The sequence below is a fragment of the Phyllobates terribilis genome, unplaced genomic scaffold (assembly GCF_046119375.1).
Source record: "Phyllobates terribilis strain yellow unplaced genomic scaffold, ASM4611937v1 Scaffold_7__3_contigs__length_470593459, whole genome shotgun sequence".
NCBI lineage: Eukaryota > Metazoa > Chordata > Amphibia > Anura > Dendrobatidae > Phyllobates > Phyllobates terribilis.
In genome coordinates, this window is record NW_027362767.1 from 225,805,039 (window position 1) to 225,825,992 (window position 20,954).

A 20,954-nucleotide genomic window follows, 5' to 3' on the forward strand; every position below is an offset into this window, starting at 1 on the left:
CACAGTCCTGGACATCCCCTTTAATCATCTGCCTTAGGCAATATATATTTAGCCTGGATTTTGTGGCCCCTTGGTCATGAGCTTTTCCAGACTTTTGAATAATAAATCTGCATGTAATTAGGATTTTTGCAGCATGGCGCAACACGATTAACCCATTAAGATTCGGCGTGGTCCGTCAGATGCCATACTTCTTTAAAAATTGTATACGTCGTATTTCTGGAAACCTCCTTTCCATAAAAATGGTCACTGCGTTTGGCACTTTGTTTTATCACTCAGGTGTGGAATAATGTGTGTAAAATTGCGCTTGTATAATTGATTTGACAGAAGTTTACATTTTCCAGCTTCCCCACTTGTAGATGAAGGAAGGCTGGTGTGTGCGGAATGCGTTGGCCATTAATAATTGTATTTGTCTCAGAGAATCACTTTTGACGATTCCGAGAACTCTATATATTTGTCTTTCTTTCTGTAATGTTCTTTGTAAGTTAATAAATGGCATTCCATCTATTACATGAATATCTTTCTGCGCTGGTATTTATGTGTAGAAGGCTTTTGCTCGTGTCTGTGTGTTCTCGTGTCTATTTTCATACGCAGCTAAATTCCATTACTTTGGCTCTCAATATTCCAAAAATTCCAGTGGTCCAAGAAGAGGAATTTCTTTGGTAGCCATTTAAATATTTCCATAGCCTTAGCCACCCTGCAGGCAGCAAGTGTTCCAACTTTGCAGCAAGTGTTCCAACTTTACAGCAGTGCCCCCGCAGGGAAGATGTGGCATTACATTGTGAAGTTTGAAATGAATGACTTGACCATTTAAAGGAACACTAAACCTAGACTAGTTTCCCTCACTTTTTGTTAAGCTGCCACATTTTCGTTACGCTCCTGAAACCGTAAATTTTATAGAAATCCTGCAGAGAACACGGGTTAAAATCTTGGTGACCATCTTTACCCTGTGGCCAACTGAAGCCAAACTCCTTTAGCCAAAGGAATGGGGCCTAGCAATCTTATCTCCTACTGCTGACAGGCAAAAGTGGGGAGGCTTCTGCTGCAGCAAGTTGTCTTGCGGCCAGACACAGGACAATGAGAGGGAAGGACACGACTCCACTACCGAGATGCACAAATATTTCTTAATACATTTTTCAATTTTAATTGTAATATAAGGGTTCAGAAACCCAAAAGTGGTTGAAAAAAGTTACATGCCCATTCTTTCTAGCGCAGGGGTGCACAACATTTTTTGGTTCAAAGGCCACATTGTCATGCTGAACCAATCTCAAGGCCAACAAAAAAAATGTAAAGATGTACTTACATGAATACATCACTAGAACCACCATCAGTATATTAATACATCACCAGAACCAACTTTTCAGTATTCCAAAAGGATTTGGAAGAGTTTCTGCTCCCAAAAAAATCAGTACGAATATACAACTTAAACTCGGTTTTTGCAGCAGAAGCTCACCAAATCCTCCTCATAATCTCAAATCTTTTGAAGTTTTGAGGATTTTTAAATTTTAACATAGCCATGAAGCACAATATGGATAGCTAAATGTGCAAGATCAGAACCACTGTCAGCACATGTATGCAGTTCCAGAACCACTATCAGTACATGAATGCAGCATCAGAACCACCATGAGTACATGAAGGCAGAGCTAGAATCCTCATCAGTATACAATAATGTATACAGTATCAAGCTTAGTACAGCCATCAATTGTAATGTCAGGTCAGTCCCATATATAATTGTATTGCCTGAGCCTACAATTCCTAGTATGTCCTTAAAGGGGGATATCTGTGACTTTATAAAAAAAAACAACCCTGTACCTTAGCACTAATAGGCAGGTAATTGCAACTTACCTGCCTGTTGTGATAGTAACTGGCAGCTTTTCTTGTCTTATGAGATCAACCATGAAAATACTCAGGGTGACTAAAAGTCATTGTGATTCTGATTCTGATGTTTGAAGAAAGTCACACATCAAAATCAAACATCATTTGAATTTGGCTTGCTTGCAGTCTGTGCATAAGTCCCAATGAGTTTTAGGCAAGTTTGCACTGAAAATCATATAACCAAATAGAACTCCTAGGTTTCTTTAACTGAGTTAATAGCTCAGTGGTTAGTGCACTGGTTTCTGGACGCAGAATTTTGGGTTCAAGTCCCATCAGCGAACAGTGACTTTTTTTCTTTTATTATTATTATTATTACAGTTGTAAATGTCACTTGTCAGGATCACTTGTCAGACAGGGTATTTAGCCTCAAACTGACATTATTCTGATGTTTGATTTTGATATCTGATCATGTCCTAAAATGGACACTGTACAGACTACCCTCTTCTCAGTCTTCAGCATCACATTCTGACACGATAAAAGTATCATTATACTGCCCCATAAATAAAGATATCTCCCATGCTGCGCCCCTGAATAAATAATTGCCCCTCACTGTGCTTCCTGCACAAAATACCCCAACACACACTGCCCTTCTCCATAGTATCCCTCCATACATCCCCTCTCCATAATGTCCCCCCAAATTGCACATTTCCATAATATCGCCTCCATTATGCCTCTCTGCATAATGTCCCCATTCACAACCCCCCTAATTGCCCCACAGTGGCCTTCATTGCTCCATAATGGCACCATACTTTCCTCCATTGCTCCATAAGGTTCCCCATTGCCTCATAATGTCCCACATAATGGTCTCCATAGTGTCTCCTATTGCTCCATAATGTCCCTCATGGCCTCATAATGTCCCCCATAGTGGCCTCTATAGTGTTCCCCATTGCTCCACAATGACCCCTGGAAAGTGTTTTGTGCTTGGTATTAAACATTTCATCTTTGGCTCCTGGAGGGCATACTGGTGCCCGCCGCGTCCTCTGCACCTCTACGGCCCGGCGCCAGCAGCGGTGTGATGACGTCGCAGCTGCTACTGTAAACTCCTCCATATTTTCCGTACGGGAAAAAGCAGTGTGCACATACCCCAAGTGTTTTATTTATGCAGTTTTTTTGTGTGTTGGGTATTTTTTTCAAGAGTAGAATTTGGATAATTTTTTTTGTTCATGCATAAACTCCTGAAGAATTGACGTCAATTACTTTAACATGTGTGGAATGAGAAGACGCTGCATGCGGTATAGGCGAGCTTTCTCCATTGTTTGTCGCGTGGACGAGCCCTCATAGTTGGCACAGACCTTTTCTTGGGTGTCATATTAACCCAATCACGTACACGTCTCATCACCAGATGATTAACAGTCTATTACTGGCAATACCGTCGGGTTACGCTCCTAAGCCATTATCATAGCTAAAATCTCAAGTGCAAACATTTTCCTCGGTTTTCGGTTGGGTAAACATAGGAGAGCTATTACGGACGGACGCGGCTAACACAAAGAGCCCATGGTCTCCGTCCAAAAAGATGTTCGAGTTTCAAAGTGGCTAGACGAACCTTGCGCCCTGTGAATCACTGCATTCATTTCCCAAGTGACTGATGCGGATCGGAATTCTTCTCGATAGTAAAGAACAATCCGAGGTCGGAGAGTTTTTAATAAATGACTCTCGTATGAAATCAAAAGTTTTGCCACCAACTCAACGTCTGTTCTAGTTCTTCTTGGATTTTAAGATGGCAACTGTTGTGTCAGCAGTAATGGAAGCAGCAATCGTTTTAATAAGGTGTCGTGTCAACTGGTGGTGCGCTCCGGATCCCTGTATTGGTGATTGGTAGGAGACCCAGCGTTGGGGTCCGCATGGAATATTCACCTATTCTGTTGATATGATACACGTCAATCTGTGTTTCTTTTTGTCAGTTTGTTTACTTTAGTCTTTTGTTTTGTTACTTTGTGTTCTGCGTCCAGTAGGTGATGACATAGTCGTGATTTCTGATGCCTGTATTTGCACGTCATAAAGGAGGTTCTCAATAGAGTGTAGCAAAAAAGATCCCCAGGATTCTGGATTTGTTTATTTTTTTTTACATCTCATTGCATAGGAGACCGACCACCGCTGCTAGACAGCTGAACATGTGCAGTGCTAACAAGCTCTTTAGTATTGAGTTTGTAAGCGCTGTTTTGAAGCGTTACCTCCTAATCCCAGCCAGCTTTAACGCAGTGCTTACAGCAGCAGTGGTCGGTCTCCTAGGCACCATGCTGTAAAAAAACGGAAAATCCAGGATCCTGCAAATTTTTTTGCTACACTATTGAGTCATAAAGGAGGTTATCAATAGAATGTTAAAGTGACAGAATGACTGTTCAAACCATGTACAGGTGCTCTGTGCACACTTGGTGTGGCCAAACATTTAAGTGCACCTTCCACCTGCTTGTCTTCATCTTTCTCTGACCTTCTCTGGCTCTATGAAGTCAGAGCTGTCAATCAAAGAAGAAAAAAAAGGTGGAGATTGTTTTCACTCAATCAGGTGGGAAGGTGCACGTAAATGTTTGGCCACACCAAAGGTGCACCGAGCGCTTGTACTTGGTTTGAACGGTCATTCTGTCTCTTTAACACTTTTGTGCACCGCTCGTTGCCTAGTAGACTGACCACTGCTTCTGTAAGCACTATGTTAATGCTGGCTGGGATTAGGAGGTAACAGCAGTCCTGGCTAGCTTCAAACCAGCACTTACAAGCTCAATACAAAAGAGCTTGTAAGCACTGCACATGTTCTGCCTTCTAGCAGCGGTGGTTGATCTCTTGTGCAACGAACTGCAAAAAAAAGTGTCTGGCTTACAGCCTATTAGTGACGTATGTCCATATTAGATCAGACGGGCTGCCGAGAACTATATAAGTGCACCCCACAAGAACAGACACCTCAAGCACAATCCGACAATATCTGTCTATGAAGATGGGAATTACCCTTTAAGTATCTCCCAGTGACTGCTCTTACGTCTTTGCTCCTTTCATCGTCATTGGGAAACTGATTCTGAAAAAATGAACTCAACATTTCCAAAATGTGATCAGATATTATGTTGGCGATGGAGGAGTTTTCCTTAAAAGAAAGCTATATCCCATCCTCTGCATACAAGCTCTCTGCTCAGCCGTGGGCCTTGTGTGAACACATCGTTTCCTCTTTTATAAACAGGAATCAAAGTTACATTAATTATTTCTTTTAGATCTTTACCAGCAGAAATAACAATGATCCAGCAATGTACACATTCATATGTAACGAGCTCTTTTCAGTATTGTATCTTTAGTGTATATAGCGCACATTGTATACATCAATCAGCAGCACATCTGTTTGTTTATTAGAGAAATTACTTTTCTGTCTTCTTATGTTTCTGGCGTTTTTTGGAAAGATTAAATTGTAGCAAACACGTGATTTTTTTTTTTCCATTGAGTGTTTTTAACTTATTTTCTGAATGTTGACAGCTGTGACAGATTTTCCAAACTTCCAAAATGTAGTATGGAAAACAATGGATGATCACCCTTCTAGATGAGACTAATGCATATTTTGGCTCACATTTCAGGCAGTAAACACTAAAAGGGAATCTGACACTAGGTTTTTGCTATCCCGTCTGAGAGCAGCATGATGTAGGGGCAGAGACCTTGATTCCGGTGATGTATCACTTACTGGGCTGCCTGCTGTAGTTTTGATAAAATCTCTGTTTTTCTCTACCTCAATTCCATCTGAGCTCTGAATGCTGAGCTGTATATAACCCCGCCCACACCACTGATTGGCTGCTTTCTGTGCATAAGCAGAAAGCTGCCAATCAGTGATGGTGTGTGTGTGTGTGTGGTTGCATTTCCAGGCAACAGGTCAAATTGTCCTCTAGTGATAATCTCTTGCTGATAAAACAATGATTTCATAAAAATGACACGAAGTAGCCCAATAAGTGATACATCTTTGGAATCAGGGTCTCTGTCTCTACATCATGCTGCTCTCAGATTAAGTAGCAAAACCTGGTGCCAGATTCCCTTTAAAGGGATTGTCAAACCTTATGATCTTATTAGTTAAGGGTCCACACCCAGCATCCCACCGATCAGCTCTGGCCAGATGTAAACAGTGAATGGAACTGTAGTAGCAGCAGCAGTTGCAGCGGCAGCATGGCTCCTGTCACTGTGCAGTGGTTGTTGCAGAGAATTTCAACTCCGCTGCTATTCAGTTGAATAGGCTGGCACTGGAGCTGACTGGTTGGTAATAAAAAAAAACTTGGAAAACCTGCATATATTTTTTGTGCGTGTGTACTAGAAAGCTTAACGACATGTGGAAGGTAGAAGTGCACACTTTGGACAAAATCAAACTAATTAAAAACATTTTTTTTGGGGGGGAAGAGGGGGGACACAGAATGGAGATAAATGTGTAAATAAAGCCTAAATTAACCTCAGGGTGTTGCTTTTCCCCTTTTTCCGCACTGATACTGCCAGTATATAACATTTATATTGCTCAGAAAGCAACATAAAAATGAACTGTAAATATTACAAATATTACAATTACTTTTTTTTTTTTTCAATGATGTAAAAATGTAAAATAACAAATTATATTGTAGTACAATGTTAGCCATGAAAATAGATGGAAATAATTTTATGCCCCAAAATGCGAAAGTGTTCTAGGCATAATACCTTAAATTCTTCTGGTTAGATAATAAAGGTATCACTCCTAGAATACTTTTAGGACAGTGAAAAAAACGCTGAAAAAACGCACCAAAATTGCATCAAAAAGCACCAAAACTGCAAGAAAAACCCCTTGAAGATCAGATTTTGCTGCAGAAAATTGATGCCAAAAAACATGATGTGTGAACATAGTCTAAGAGAGCAATGGAAAATTCCATAGAGAGGACATCCCTGCTGCAGTCCTGCCTTTTATGCCACGTTCACACGTTCAGTATTTGGTCAGTATTTTACATCTGGAACAATCAAAGGAAAAGTATAATAGAAACGCGTCACCACTCCTGGTTTTGGCTTACAAATACTGATGTAAAATACTGACCGTGTGAACGTGGTCTTACTACCACAGAATAACACGACTATAGTATGGATAGTCTTTTTGCAAAGTGCGCAAGGAAGAAGTTTAATAGACTATAAATGGATGAAATATATTAGAAATAAAAAACTTCTGCGATACTAAATTTGGCCTCATCTTCAACTGGTTTTAGGGTGTACTAAATTAGTTATGTTTATAGAACCAGTTAGTAAATGCTAAAAATTGGTGATCCGATGACCCCATTACACGCCCTCCATTACTCAGGAAACACAAGTGTGACTTGTGACAGGACTCCGTGCCCTCGGATGGGGACTTGGAAGGGGACTGATATCCCTTTTCCTGATATTGTCTGAGCCGCGTCTGTCTTGTAGTAATGGAGGAACCTTACAGAACATCCTCAGCTGTTTTCCATGTTACATTTTGTTACATTGCAGATTCATGAGGATTCTATGGGGCAAAATTATTAAACACAAATTAAAAATTCTTTGGCGGTTTAATTATTATTTTTTTCGAGAATGGAGTTGGATTTGTTGCAGATTTTGATGCGGATTTTCATTGTATTGGAAATCTGTAATCTGCAGTGGAAATCTGTAGCAAAAACGGACAAGTTGAGGATTTAATTCCTGCATTACAGATCTGTTGCCTCTGGATTTTTCTCTTTATAGTGTAGATGAGATTTGGAAAATATCTAGTTTATTCTGCTGCTACTTTGTGCATTGTACACCTGCAAATCCAGATGGAAAATCCACAGAGTAAGGCTATGTTCCTACATATTATGTTTTTTTTTTTCAATCAGAAATCTGCAGATCTCTGGCAGGAAATCAGCTGCGTCAAATCTGCAGGTTTTGATGCGTTTTTTTTATGCGTTTTTCAGCATTTTTTTCACTGTCCTTCTGCCTCTTTTTATGCATGTATATAATAAAAAAAATAAAAAAAAAAACCCATTCTATTTTGCCATCAAAAACGCTGAAAATTTTTTGGTGCGTTTTTTGGTATATTTTTTTCAGCGTTTTTTTTTTTTTTCACCACCCATTACTTCCTATGGGTGAAAAAACACTGAAAAAGTGACCGGCTCTACTTTCCAAGAGCACAACCAAGGCACAAAATACGCTCCACAAAAACACAAGATGTGGGAATAGAGAATTCTGGTTTCTCATAGACTTTGCTGGTACAGCTGAAAATTAGCATAAAAAACTGCAGCAAAATATGCTGAAAAACACAATATGTGGGAAGATAGCCTAAGGGCTCATTCAGATGTCTGATGTTCTCCTACGAGTGCTCTCCGTAGTCTTCACGGATAGCGTTCATACCTGTGACCATCTATGGGACCATTCACATGTCCGTGAATTTTTAAGAATCGAGCGGTCTTCGGAAAATCACGGAGACTTGTCTGATCTTGATCCGAGGGTCAGATGAAAATCAGCAATGTAAGGTCTCGATCAGACGACGGTTTTCTTCAAGTATGAGAAAACGAACCGAGTTTCATCCATTTTTTTTTTTACTGATGATTAAAAAGAAAAAAGTTTCTCCACCATCTCCAATCAGTCAATGAAAAACGTAAGTCACCCGAGAGCGGTCCGATTTTTTTCACGGACTCGTAGACTTGCATTGCCGATTATGATCGGACACTCGGATCTATCGGACAAGTCTCCGCGATTTTGCATGGATAACTAGGTAAAATTTGCATCAGAAAATATTGGCGTATATATATGACATCTACAGTTAATGTTATGTAACATTTACTAAAATGTTCAGGTTTGTAAATGTAGCATAACGAGTTATTCCTATCTTTTTTTTTTTTTTTGTTCAGGAGCGCGCTGCTCCCCTGTTTTCCCGAGTAGGGGCGGATGCTCCTGCTTGATTGACAGCTCACACTACAGCACCGTTGAGCTGCTGGCCTGTACTGTTGAGTTCTCGATGAGGCAGCTTTGGCTCTGCAGCATCCGAGCTCTGTGAGATTGAAGCTGGCCGGGATTAGATGCTAACAAAAACCATTCCAGCGATCCCGCTCCAGCCTTGGAACAGCGCTTACAAGCTCTATAGGAAAGTGCTTGTAAGCACTGTGCATGTTTGGTCACCGCTGCTAAAGAGGAGCGACGGACGGTCCTCTTGGCAACAACCTGTACAAAAAAAAAAATTGTTTATATCAGGATAGTAATTAATTTTAATAAAAACATAAATTGCAAAGTTGCTCTTTATTTTTTTAGCTTTTCTTTTTTTAAAGATGGGAATAAACCTTTAAGACTCTTGCACCCTAACAGACTTCTGATTCACAACCAATAATAAGTCTTTAGTTTCCATAGTTTGTCTCCTAGTTTTACAGGGAGAATATCTAAAAAAAAAATAAAAAATATTTAAATATAAATATTTTCATGTTGCCTTTTTATATTTATATCGGGCATATATCTAGTTAAAGCAGCTTGGACGGTTGTGAAAAGAACCCTATATGAAGCATGTAAAGAAGTCTTCAAAGTAAGATTGAAACAAAAACCGGAATGAAGTAAAGGAAACAGGTGGGAGGAAGCAGAGGGAAAAGGGTGGGAAATTTCAAGGAAACTTTGTAATCATCATGAGCGAAAACTTCAATTAGTCTTCTACGTCTCTAGCCAAGTTGAAAAGTCGACAGCTTCTTAATCTCGTCCGTGGAAGATGGATCTTGTGAATTCATGATCGCTTGGAGGAAACTAATCCTCCAGGAGTGGTGGTCGGGGGATCCCCATAATTTAGGCAATGTTGCCTTTTATCTAGATGCAGCGCTGCTCTTCTTAACAGTTCATTGAAGGAATCAAATTTGAATCTTTTTTTTTTTTTGTTACAATATTTACAGTATATTACTTTTATTTTTACTTTTTTTTTTTAATTTTTTTAATTCTCAGAGTGTAAAATTAGTTAAACATGAAATCTAAAAAAATGTTTAATAAGAGTCTTACATTTTTATTAAATATTATTTAATATCTAACTCAATAGTGCACATGAAAATAAGAAACGTAATATATCTTTTCAGAGAAATCAGTTTCTTTCTCGTCCTGGAGCTGATCTTTCACTCTCAATTCAAGGGTAAAATCTGTATCCAGTGAAGACAGATTATTTATTTTACAGAGATAGGAGATGATAGTTGGTGCATATAAGATTCTATGGAGGACGGAGGAGCTAGAGACAGATGCGGACATTCTCCATAGAACTTTATGAGCACTAACTGTCATCTATCAGCCTGTATTCACTGAAGATACATTTTTTACCCTTGAATTGAGAGTTTTGAGAATGAATGATCAGTCCAGGAGGAGAAAGAAACAGATTTCACAAAAAAAAAAGATATATTACAAAGTAATATTAATCTATGGGGAAAAAAAAGTTGGTTACTCTTTAAATCATCCCATGGAGTTAATTTAAGGGAATGGATGGTTGTGTCTGTACTAGGGTGATTATTGTATGGCACTGGGTTCCCAGGACAGCTGACCCATCACATCCTGCATATCCCTTCCAGGCAGGAAGTCCGTTACACAGACGGCCGAGGATCTGGGCCAGATCGGTGTCATGTTAGATGTCAGGAAGTAGCACGGTCACATTGGACCACAACAAGACAGAGTTCTCGCTGCAGTCCTGGCATTGAGTGTCAGCGTTTCTTGTGTCAGTGCAGAATCCGAGACTGAGCCCATCTGTGGATGAACTTACGTTGGCTCGTCTACCTCTGATGTCTGGAGGGGACATAAGAGACAAGTTTGAGTCGGATGCACAAACAGATTGCAAATTGTGGTCCGTGAAGATATTCGGCTAGTAATGGAGAAATCACAATGCAGTCATTGCACCATGTACCTACTGCTGCTCTGTACATGGATTATAGTGATGGATTAGCGCACACATACTCTTATCGCCTATATTAGGTGTAAAACGATTCATCTATATTCAGAAGTTGAATACAAATCGCCCGTCTTCATTGCCCGTTGCGGATGATCTTGTCGAATTCAGGTTCCGATTACTTTTTGCTACTCATGTAGCATCCCAACTACACAAGCTTAAAGGGGTATTCCCATCTCCAAGATCCTGTCCCAATATGTAGTTGGTGTAATAATAATAATATTCGAAAATACTTCTGATAGTTCTTCTGATTCGCCATGTCTCTTTCCTCATGTGCAGACATTGCAGGACCTTAGGTATCCATGGTTACGACCACTAGCAACCAGCTATCACTAGATCAGTGAACGTAACCATGGATACCTAAGGTCCTGCAATGCCCTGCACATGAGGAAAGAGACATAGCAAATCAGAAAAACTATACTACATTTCTAAATGGAAGTATTTACTATTCTTATTAATATTACACCTGCTACATATTGGGATAGGATCTTGGAGATGGGAATACCCCTTTTAAGCTTTTCTAATAATGTTGGGATCTCGGGGGTCAGTCTGGAGCTGTAATCTTGCTAGTAGTATAAGGCCATAACTACATAAAAATCACAGTGATGGTGAAATGGCAGAAAAATATTATTCTGATCTCGAACTGGGGTTTCCACCATAAATATCATTTTATGCCTATGCGAAGTGAAAATAGGTGGTGGGGGAGGGGAAGTGCTCACACTTGGTCCTTCACTTGAGCGGCTGCCGTCTGGAGGCGACTGAATAAAGAGGTGTATATATCCATTTAAGTGGGAGTGGGGGACCTCTACCTCTCAGGCTTTTAGTACATATCATGTGCGTTAACCATAAATCTCCAAAAGTGGATGAACCTCTTTTAAAGTAGTTTTGTCACCAAATTTCAGTGTAAATTGCATCATTAAATCGATCTATTGACCTGGTGAAACTGATGTGCTTACTTCGAAAAATCTTTGTCAGAACGGTTGAGTAATTCTGATATTTAAATAATCATTTTATGAGTCCAGCTATAGAATGAAGGGGCTGATGAGTCAAGTGTATTCAGCCTCCACCTACCTACCCACCCAGCCTGACTGACAGCTGCAGCTTGTACTGAGCAGTGTGAGATCTCAGCAGCAGCAGGGAGGAGGGACACTGAGCAGCTCTCAATTAGGAAGGGTAGGTGGAGATTGAATTTAAACTTTACAAAAGGATTATACAGCCATGCTGACACTGGTTATCAAAATAAGTACTGCAGCCTCATTGGGTCTAATAGTTCTATTTTGTATGCCTTTAGACTTGGTGAGATTTTTGGCTGAAATTTGCTACCATCTAGGTTATTTGTAGCTGTAGATTAGTTATGAGTTGTTTTTTTTGTGCATTTTTATAACCATAGACTGCATATGGGACAGTGAGTCACATAATGAGTTAACGCTCTTGCTTTGTCAGAGACCTAGAAAACCTGTGAATTAGGGGAATTCGAAGACCCCTGCCAGTAATGCCTTCATCCAGTGCTCGGTCCTACCTGTGGTTAGACTGGTATTCTCCATTTCCTCTCTGCTCAGACGCTCAGATTTCTCCAGAGGTTATTATTTTTGTAACTGTTTTATTAGGTAGGACAGATGTTTAGTTAATTCTATACAAGATATTCGGGTGAGTATGGTGCTTGTCTGGTGGCATCGCAGTGTTGTCCCAGTGTAGCCGGCTGTTACGCAGGGGTTGCGATCATTCCTGCAGACCATGTTATATTCCGGGTGTCTTTTGAGCCTTCCCGTTGCCTTATATTGTAAAGTATGGAGCGTCTTCAGAGAAGAAAGTGGATGAAGAATGGTCAGGTCACTACTTGGCGTCTTTCGAAATGTCAAACGGTTAAGATGCTCAAGAGACTGAATATATGAACAGCATAGAAATGCAAATGTTCATTCTTTTAAGTATTTTTTTTTTTTTTTAGTGCTTTTTCAGGAGGGTTTCGGTGTGTACCCTCCTGAAAAAGCCGTCATGTGAACATACCCCCTTTTTTTTTTTATCCATCTGCAACCTGTTCTAAAAGAACTTAGAAAACGTGAGTTTGCGTAATTTTTCTCTACCCTTGCATCCTTTCTAAATGGTAAATTTTCTCAACGAAAAAATACAGTTTTTTTTTTCAGCAACTGACTTCTCTGGACAAAGGGTTATTCCCATTGCCTACATTTATGGCATATCCATAGGACAAGCAATCAGTCTATAATAGATGCAGTCCTACTCAGCAATTTTTGGAGCTCCTATAGAAATGAATAGAGAGAGACATCACAATTTCCCTGACACCGGTGAACACTCTGTTCTCTAAGTGGTGGTACTTGCATCTGTCATACATTTATATCCTATACTGTGGATATGCTTTATAGATAAAGAAAGGGGGAAAATCCCTTTGAAGTGTAACTAAACTTTTGTTATTTAGTTTGCAAAGTTTTGAATGTTTGTAATATACTTCATTACCTAATTTTGCTTCCTTCTCTCACAAACCCCTATGCTGCAGTGCTCTTTCATACGGCCATTTACAGACAGTAGGTGAATTTCCTATTCTGAGTATTGGATTGGAGAACAAAGAGGGTCAGACAGGGAAAGTCCCCTACTCTGTAAACAGAGCAGAGATCTGAGCTGATCAGCAGTCGGAAGCGGCTTCTAAAGGAGCATGAACGGGCAAGTAAAGCAACACTCCTGCCTAATGTCCATGAGAGAAAAAAGACACGTTTCTGAAACGTCTGCAAACTTAGAACAATAATGTAACTCTTGAAACTTTTTTTTTACCTCTCCAATCCTTTGGAGGCATAATACTGACCCATGTGCTCATGCTTTGTATTCCTCCTGCTTGTTAGAGGTTTTTCTGCAAAATGGGTGTTTTAAACTCAACCGTTTTTTGCTGAAGAAAAAAACGCAAAAACGCTGCGCGTCATGTTAGCCGTGCTCTGCAATATCATCTTCTCTAGTTTAATATTCTGCTTTATTGGCGACTCAGTAAGTCTGTTGTATGTGACAAGTTGTGAATTACGTGATGAACCTTGTCCCGGATAGTGCAAGTGTCATAAAGCAAAAATAAAGCCTTTGTCACGGTCATCAAATTATGGTCTTCTGTAGTGTAAACAGGTTTTTCTATCCCGGAGCAGTTTTGTATTCAATTCTTGGTCAGCTCTGCATTTAGAGTGTTGTATATTTTACTGTTTTATATAAATTGTTGCTCACCGAAATATATTCAGATAGAGTGGAAAAAAAGTTTTGTAGGGGGGTGTAGAGGAGTAAAGTGAAAAGGGAATCTGTCAGTAGGATCAACCCTCCTAAGCCGTCTATATGGGCACGCAGGTCATAGGAAGCTGAATAAAATGACACCTTGATATCTGCAATCCGATGGCTTATTTCAGAGAAATTCACGTTTTTCTTACTACGTAAATGAGCTGTTAGGATCTATGGGCCGGACTTAGATCTCCCCGAGAATCTGCCTCCAGAAATAGAAGAGAGTTACCAGTGTGAGACATGTAATGACTGACAGTCTGCTCTCCTGATCTACATTATTTCTGGAGGCAGATTCTCAGGGAGATCTATGTCCGGCCCATAGATCTTAACAGCTCATTTACATATTAAGAAAAAAAATGTGGATTTCTCTGGAATAAGATATCAGATGACAGCTGGCAGTTTTCAGCTTTTTCGGATATGCACGAAAACATGGTCTTCCAGCTTAAAATAAAGTTGAGCTGTGACCGGAGCTCTGTGTGAAGGAGCTTGGCTGACTGCTCTGTACAGTCACTAAGCCAGCCCCCTTCTTTCTGCTAATATAATTATATGGGCACATTTCACAATAATTTATTTTGGCTGTTAAACCCCATTATGGTATTTTCAGGGTTTTTTTTGGTGGATTCTGCCACGAAATTCCCATAAAAAAAGCACTTCAAATACTTTTAAATAAGCCTCTTATTGATTTTAATGGAAAAACACATCTACATTTCTCAGTGTTTTTTTTATTTTTCCAAATTTTGTAACCATTTCCCATTAAAGTTAAGATAAAGCTTTTGTACACAGTGTTTTTCTATATGGATTCTGCAAATAAGCCGCTGCTAAATCCTCATCACAAAACTTTGCCTTTGAGATCGATGGCAGATACAAAAAGTTGGATTTTTCACTCCACAAAACATGTTTCAACTGCTCCAAACTCCAACGGTGGCGGCTTTACACCACTCCATCTGACGCTCTGCATTGTGCTTGGTGACGTACGGCTCCATGCAGCTGCTCGGCCATGAAGCTCCTGGCGGGGGCGCAGTGTTTTGTGCTGATGTTATACAAGAGGAGATCTGGACTCTGCAGTTATGGAGTCAGCAGAGCGTTGGTGACTTTTCTGCCCTCTGCTCCTCAGCACTCGGCCCACCGCTCTGTAATGTTACAGGGTCTCCACTTCATGGCTGAGTTGCTGCGGTTTCTTCCACTTCTCAATATTGGGTATCACTTTTATATTCTGCATTAGTTTATTGGGTGGTTATTGTATTATATAAAACTAATAAGTTTTCCCACACTTGCCTGTAAAAAGTTTTTATAATGAAGTAAACTATGAACCTTCTCCTTGCACTCGCTGTTAATCTATTTGCACATTGAATATTCTCTTTTCGAGAAGACATGAAATCACTCTGCATGTTTTCTGGCACAAGAAGGAGAGTACTGTCTTGTGATGAGCAATGATCTGTCCAGTGCCTTTTCAGAAAGCATTCTCGGACTTTGCACAATCAAGGCATTTTAGTCCGTTTTAAAATGAGTTTCCTGTTTAAACATCCATGACGTATTAAAAAAGAGTTGTCATTGTATCACACTGCAAGGACTTCCATGAAATCCTTTTCACACCGAAAGTGTTCTTTTTATGAGGTCTCTTGGAATTCTGCCATCATGTCGTCTGATTGATGGGTTAAATGTCTGCATTAGCAGAAGAGACAGAGTCACATTTCAAGAACACAGACGTCATATCCCCTTCCCCACCGGAGCTGTCCAGCTCAGGTTACTACCCAAGCAAAGACTCAAAAAGAAAACATATCAGCGAGCATATGCTCTACCATGTCTACCAAGTCGTAGGATGAAGTGGAGCAAAGAATTGTAAATAATAAAAAAAAAAAAAAAAAAAAAAAAAAAGAAACAAAAAAAACTTTCTCTTCTAAACTTTTGTAGGTGCTATTCGGAGTTGTACAAACCAAATCATTCAAGAAGTGTGGACTTCCTAGAGGATTGTGCTTCCTGAACCTGGAGAGGTGCAGCCTGGCCTACAACATTCGAAGGAGAAGCTTCACTTGAAAACATCAAGACCCAAGACAATGTGGCCTTTGGGATAAACGTATGTGCTGACCTTACCGCGCCGCGCCAAGGAGTAAGCGGTAAGTGTCCTGGCTCCGTTACTTCGTAGAGAATGACAGATCGGATATTGTGCCGATTTATATCTGAGCTTTTGTATTGAATTTATCTTCGCAGTTGAGGGAACTGATGAATGGTCAGGGTTTGGATTAACATGGCCATTTGGAAAGTTGAACGTTTCTCTTTGACTTGTCAGTGTTTTGTTGTGCTTTTTTTTCTCTTTATTTTAGCTTATATTACCCGGGGTGGCTTTCTTGTTATGCTTGTGTATTGAGAATACTTTACGTAGTAAAGCATGTTTGTTTGATGGTATTGGTATGGTATCTCACTCAACGCAGGTGAAGTGTGTAAGGCGGTTGATGATTTACCCTAAATCTCACAATACTCTTAAAGGGTTTATCCAGGACTTCGTTTTTAAGCCAATGGTTAAAAAAAAAAAAAAAAAACAAGGCAGATACTAACTACCTGCCTGTTCTACCCGGCTCCGGCACAGAGTGGTCACTTGGCTGCTTCTGTCGGCGATTTAGCTGCTGCACGTCAACAGAGCTTCTGGGCTGGTCTGTCGATGGGGCGTGACTGATTGACAGCCAGCTCCCTGGAGTTTAGGCAGCGGAGAACCTGCTGTCAGTCAGCATGACGCCGGCAGTCACGTCCTGTCAAGAGAGCAGAGTAGAAAAGAAGCCGCTGCTCTGTCGAAGTGATGTCAGCAGAAGCTACTGAATCGCTGGCAGGAATGGTCAGTGACCACTCTGTACCGGTAGAAATCGGCGCCGGGCACAACAGGCAGGTAGGTAGAAATTACCTGCCTGTAAGTTTTAGACCCATAGTAAAAAAAAAAAATAGTCTTCAATAAACTCTTTAAGGCCAGTTTCTTTAGTCCAAAATCCACGGGAATGGACCATGATGTCCAGACTATCTGAGAGTCTCCTGATCCAAACTCACCAGCCTCATTGGCATAGTTTGAGGCTGTTGACTCTGCGTCAGGAAACCCGCTGCCGATCCGGAGATTGTGGTCTGTACTAGGACTGTGAAAGTCAAACGTGTGATGCCGACTGCACTCTGGTTATAAACTAGGGATGAAAAAAAGGAAGTCACCAGTATCAAGCAGGTTCAAGATCAGTTATGACCCTATACTTAAAGGGAACCTGTCAACAAGTCTGTTGTTCTTGATTCGCCGCCTTTGTGTTAGATAGGAAAATAATAGCATTCTAAAGTAGTAATTCTATGAAATGGGGCCTTTAAAGGAAAAAGAAAAAAAGGTTTTAAATTAGCATGCAATACCTGTAATAAGTTGAGGGGGAAGGCGGTGTTCTCAGGGCGTCGGGTAGTGCTGGCATCATAATCCTGCTCCAGTGGCATGTGGCGCATGCGCAGCGCACAATTGAAGCTGTGAGCGGTGCACCTCACTTCACTGCACTTGCTCCAGAAACCACTTGTGCCGGATTGTAATGCCGGAGTTGCAAGACTCCAGCGGAGACAAGAACCACCCCCTTGACTCTATACAGATAGCACTTGTTTCTATAGTGTCTAGGAACAGAAGTGTATGGAGTCCTACCATACGTCTGAAGTCCCATACGAAAGCTTGGAGTAGTACAGATAGTTCTCACAGTATAAATGGGTTGTCCAGGGTTTGTAAAACACAACTGTTTTTTTTTGTTTTTTTTCGGAAACAGCGCCACCCCTGACCATGTCTGTGTGTGGTATTGCAGCACAGCTTCATTCACTTTAATAGAGCCGAGTTGCAATACCAGATGCTCTTTACAAAAGAATGCAGTCTTATTTTTTTTAATCCTAGGCAAACAATTTAAGGATTACCTAAAAGTATGGCCGAAGACGCAACAAAGTCATGATTGTCGAGGTTGACGATGATTGATTGTAACCTTGAGGTCGTTGATATTTTTCAACAATTATGGTTCTCAAGTCCTCAGACAGTTCTCTTCTCATCTTTCTGTTCTCCATGCTTAGTGTGGCACACACAGACACACAATGCAAAGATTAAGTCAACTTCTCCTCTTTTTATCTGGTTTCAGGTGTGATTGTCATATTGCTCACACCTGTTCCTTGCCACAGGTGAGTTTGAACGAGCGTCACATGCTTGAAACAAAGTTGTTTACCCACAATTTTGGAAAGGTGACAACAATTTTGTCCGGCTCATTTTTGGGGTTTTGTGTGAATTTATGTCCAGTTTGCCTTTTTTTTCTTTTTTGTGTTGTTCCAATACACATGAAGGAGATAAACCTGTGTATAACAAAACGTGTGTAATTCCAATAATTGTCTGGGAGAAATACTTCATTTTCTGGAACAATTCCAAGGGTGCCAACACTGTAAATGTCCTGAACGAGCACTGATTGACTTCCTGCATCGTTGATTGTCGCTTGGTATATATGTAAACATCCTATAATCCCGAAGAAACTCATTATATTTTTTTGTGTTGTCCTAATGTTATTTTTTTTTTATAATGTAACCAAGACTATGGTTTCAATTCATCATTTATGATTTTTTTCAAGTAATTTTTTTTGTCATTTTTTTTTCCCTTTTATATCCTCACAGGCTGATTTTGTACCAAATTCATTAAAACGGGTGCACCATACTGAATGAATTAACACAAATTTAAGGATGATTATTTTTTTTAACTCTGTTTTTGTTTTGTTTTTTCACTTTTTTAGTTCAAGAAGTCGCAAAACCTTTCAATATGCTCTAAAATGTCGCGCGTTTATCTTTAACTGTGGGAAAAAATTAATAATTTTTGTACTCCACTAGGGTACAGAAGTAAAACTTTGCAAAAAAAAAAAAAGTTTGCAACACTTCAAAAAGTCGCAAATGATGAATTAGACCAAAGCGTCTGGGTAACGAAAACCATTTGCTCATAATTCTGAGCAGAAAAAAAAGAAACAAACAGATAAAATCAAGTCAAAATAACTTTAAAAAAAAAAAAGCGCTAAAATTTAAATAAGGTGAAAATATGAAAAAAGTTCCTATTATGACCATTAAAGGCAAAATAAAACCTGAAGAATCGCCTCCTATACGAGTAACTGAAGATACAGCTGGTTTTGTTTCCTCATATATGTTATTGACCTTACAAATATAGTTTGATGTGACAAAATGTTTTTCAGAACTAATTGGACATAAAAGAAGAATTTTTTTTTTTTTCTTGCGGAAAAATCCCGAAACACAAAATAATTTTTTTCTATTTTTCTTTTTCTATTTTCTAAGTCCTGAAAGGAAGCGTTATTAAGTTTTACTTATTATAGGTTGTCTCCAGGAGTCAGGTTCCCAGAGACGTACCCTACTCATTAAGAAAGGGAAGAAGCATGTTTTCCCCAGGCATTGACAGCACAGATTTATGGTACTTCCAGTCATTTTTCCAAGAATAAAAATGTAGGATGTAGTAACAATATAGTATGAGATATAATAGAACAAATTTCATAGGGGAAAAAAAAAACTTAAAATATTTCTAGTAAAATGTCTCCGTGTGAAAAAGCACAATGTATACTGGTAATTGGGATGTCAGTCTGGATGGAACAGTATGTATAAAGCCATGGATAAGCTATCGTGCACTTATTATAACCCTTAGTGGTAGATTTTGGCTGTTTTTTTTCATGGTGCGAAAGACAGAGATGAATATCTGGTGTGTTTTGCTTTTTTTTTTTTTTCGTTCTTGGTAGTAATTGATAAATTGCTTGTGCCCACCGATAGACGATCAATAGCGGCTCAAAGCAGGTGACAGATCAAAGCTAAAATTAGTCTGCAAATTTTTGTTCCAGAAACTCAAAAAGTAACTTTTATTTATTTTTTTTATATTATAACTCAATAGTACACATGAAAATAAGAAACTTCGTAATATATGTTAGCAGATCAATCTGTTTGTTTTTTTTTTTTTCCTCCAGGACTGATCTTTCAGTCTTAAAATACTCAATTCTTGGGTAAAATCTGTATTCAGCAAAGACTGATTTTCCCATTAGTGGGATAGTAGATGACTGTTGGTGCTTATAACGTTCTATGGAGAACTGTAACTGTCGTTTCAGGAGAACTTGTAGCAGAATGTCTGTGTCTGCCTCTAGCTCCTCCCATCTCAGGAGAACTTGCAGCAGAATGTCTGTGTCTCCCTCTAGCTCCTCCCATCTCAGGAGAACTTGCAGCAGAATGTCTGTGTCTGACTCTAGCTCCTCCCATCTCAGGAGAACATGCAGCAGAATGTCTGTCTGCCTCTAGCTCCTCCTATCTCAGGAGAACTTGCAGCACAATGTCTGTGTCTGCCTCTAGCTCCTCCTATCTCAGGAGAACTTGCAGCAGAATATCTGTGTCTGCCTCTAGCTCCTCCCATCTAAGGAGAACTTGCAGCAGAATGTCTGTGTCTGCATCTAACCCCTCCTATCTCAGGAGAACATGCAGCAGAATGTCTGTATCTGCATCTAGCTCCTCCCTTCTCAGGAGAACTTGCAGCAGAATGTCTGTGTCTGCATCTAGCTCCTCCCTTCCCAGGAGAACTTGCAGCAGAATGTCTGTGTCTGCCTCTAGCTCCTCCCATCTCTGGAGAACTTGCAGCAGAATGTCTGTGTCTGCCTCTAACCCCTCCTATCTCAGGAGAACATGCAGCAGAATGTCTGTATCTGCATCTAGCTCCTCCCTTCCCAGGAGAACTTGCAGCAGAATGTCTGTATCTGCATCTAGCTCCTCCCTTCCCAGGAGAACTTGCAGCAGAATGTCTGTATCTGCATCTAGCTCCCCCCATCTCAGGAGAACTTGCAGCAGAATGTCTGTATCTGCATCTAGCTCCTCCTTTCCCAGGAGAACTTGCAGCAGAATGTCTGTCTGCCTCTAGCTCCTCCTATCTCTGGAGAACTTGCAGCAGAATGTCTGTGTCTGCCTCTAG

The 20,954-nt window shown here is 40.0% G+C and overlaps 1 protein-coding gene across 2 annotated transcripts in view; it reads left to right on the forward strand.

Annotated features, from left to right (window-relative positions):
* Positions 1-20,954, forward strand: part of NEK6 (NIMA related kinase 6) — a 182,902-nt gene that overhangs the window by 14,853 nt on the left and 147,095 nt on the right. Inside the window, exon 2 of one of the 2 annotated variants that reach the window (XM_073639767.1) lies at positions 15,902-16,104. The exons of the other annotated variant lie outside the window; for it this stretch is intronic. The gene's annotated coding sequence lies outside the window, so the exon portion shown is untranslated. The remainder of the gene's footprint in view (positions 1-15,901; positions 16,105-20,954) is intronic. 2 annotated transcript variants of the gene reach the window in all.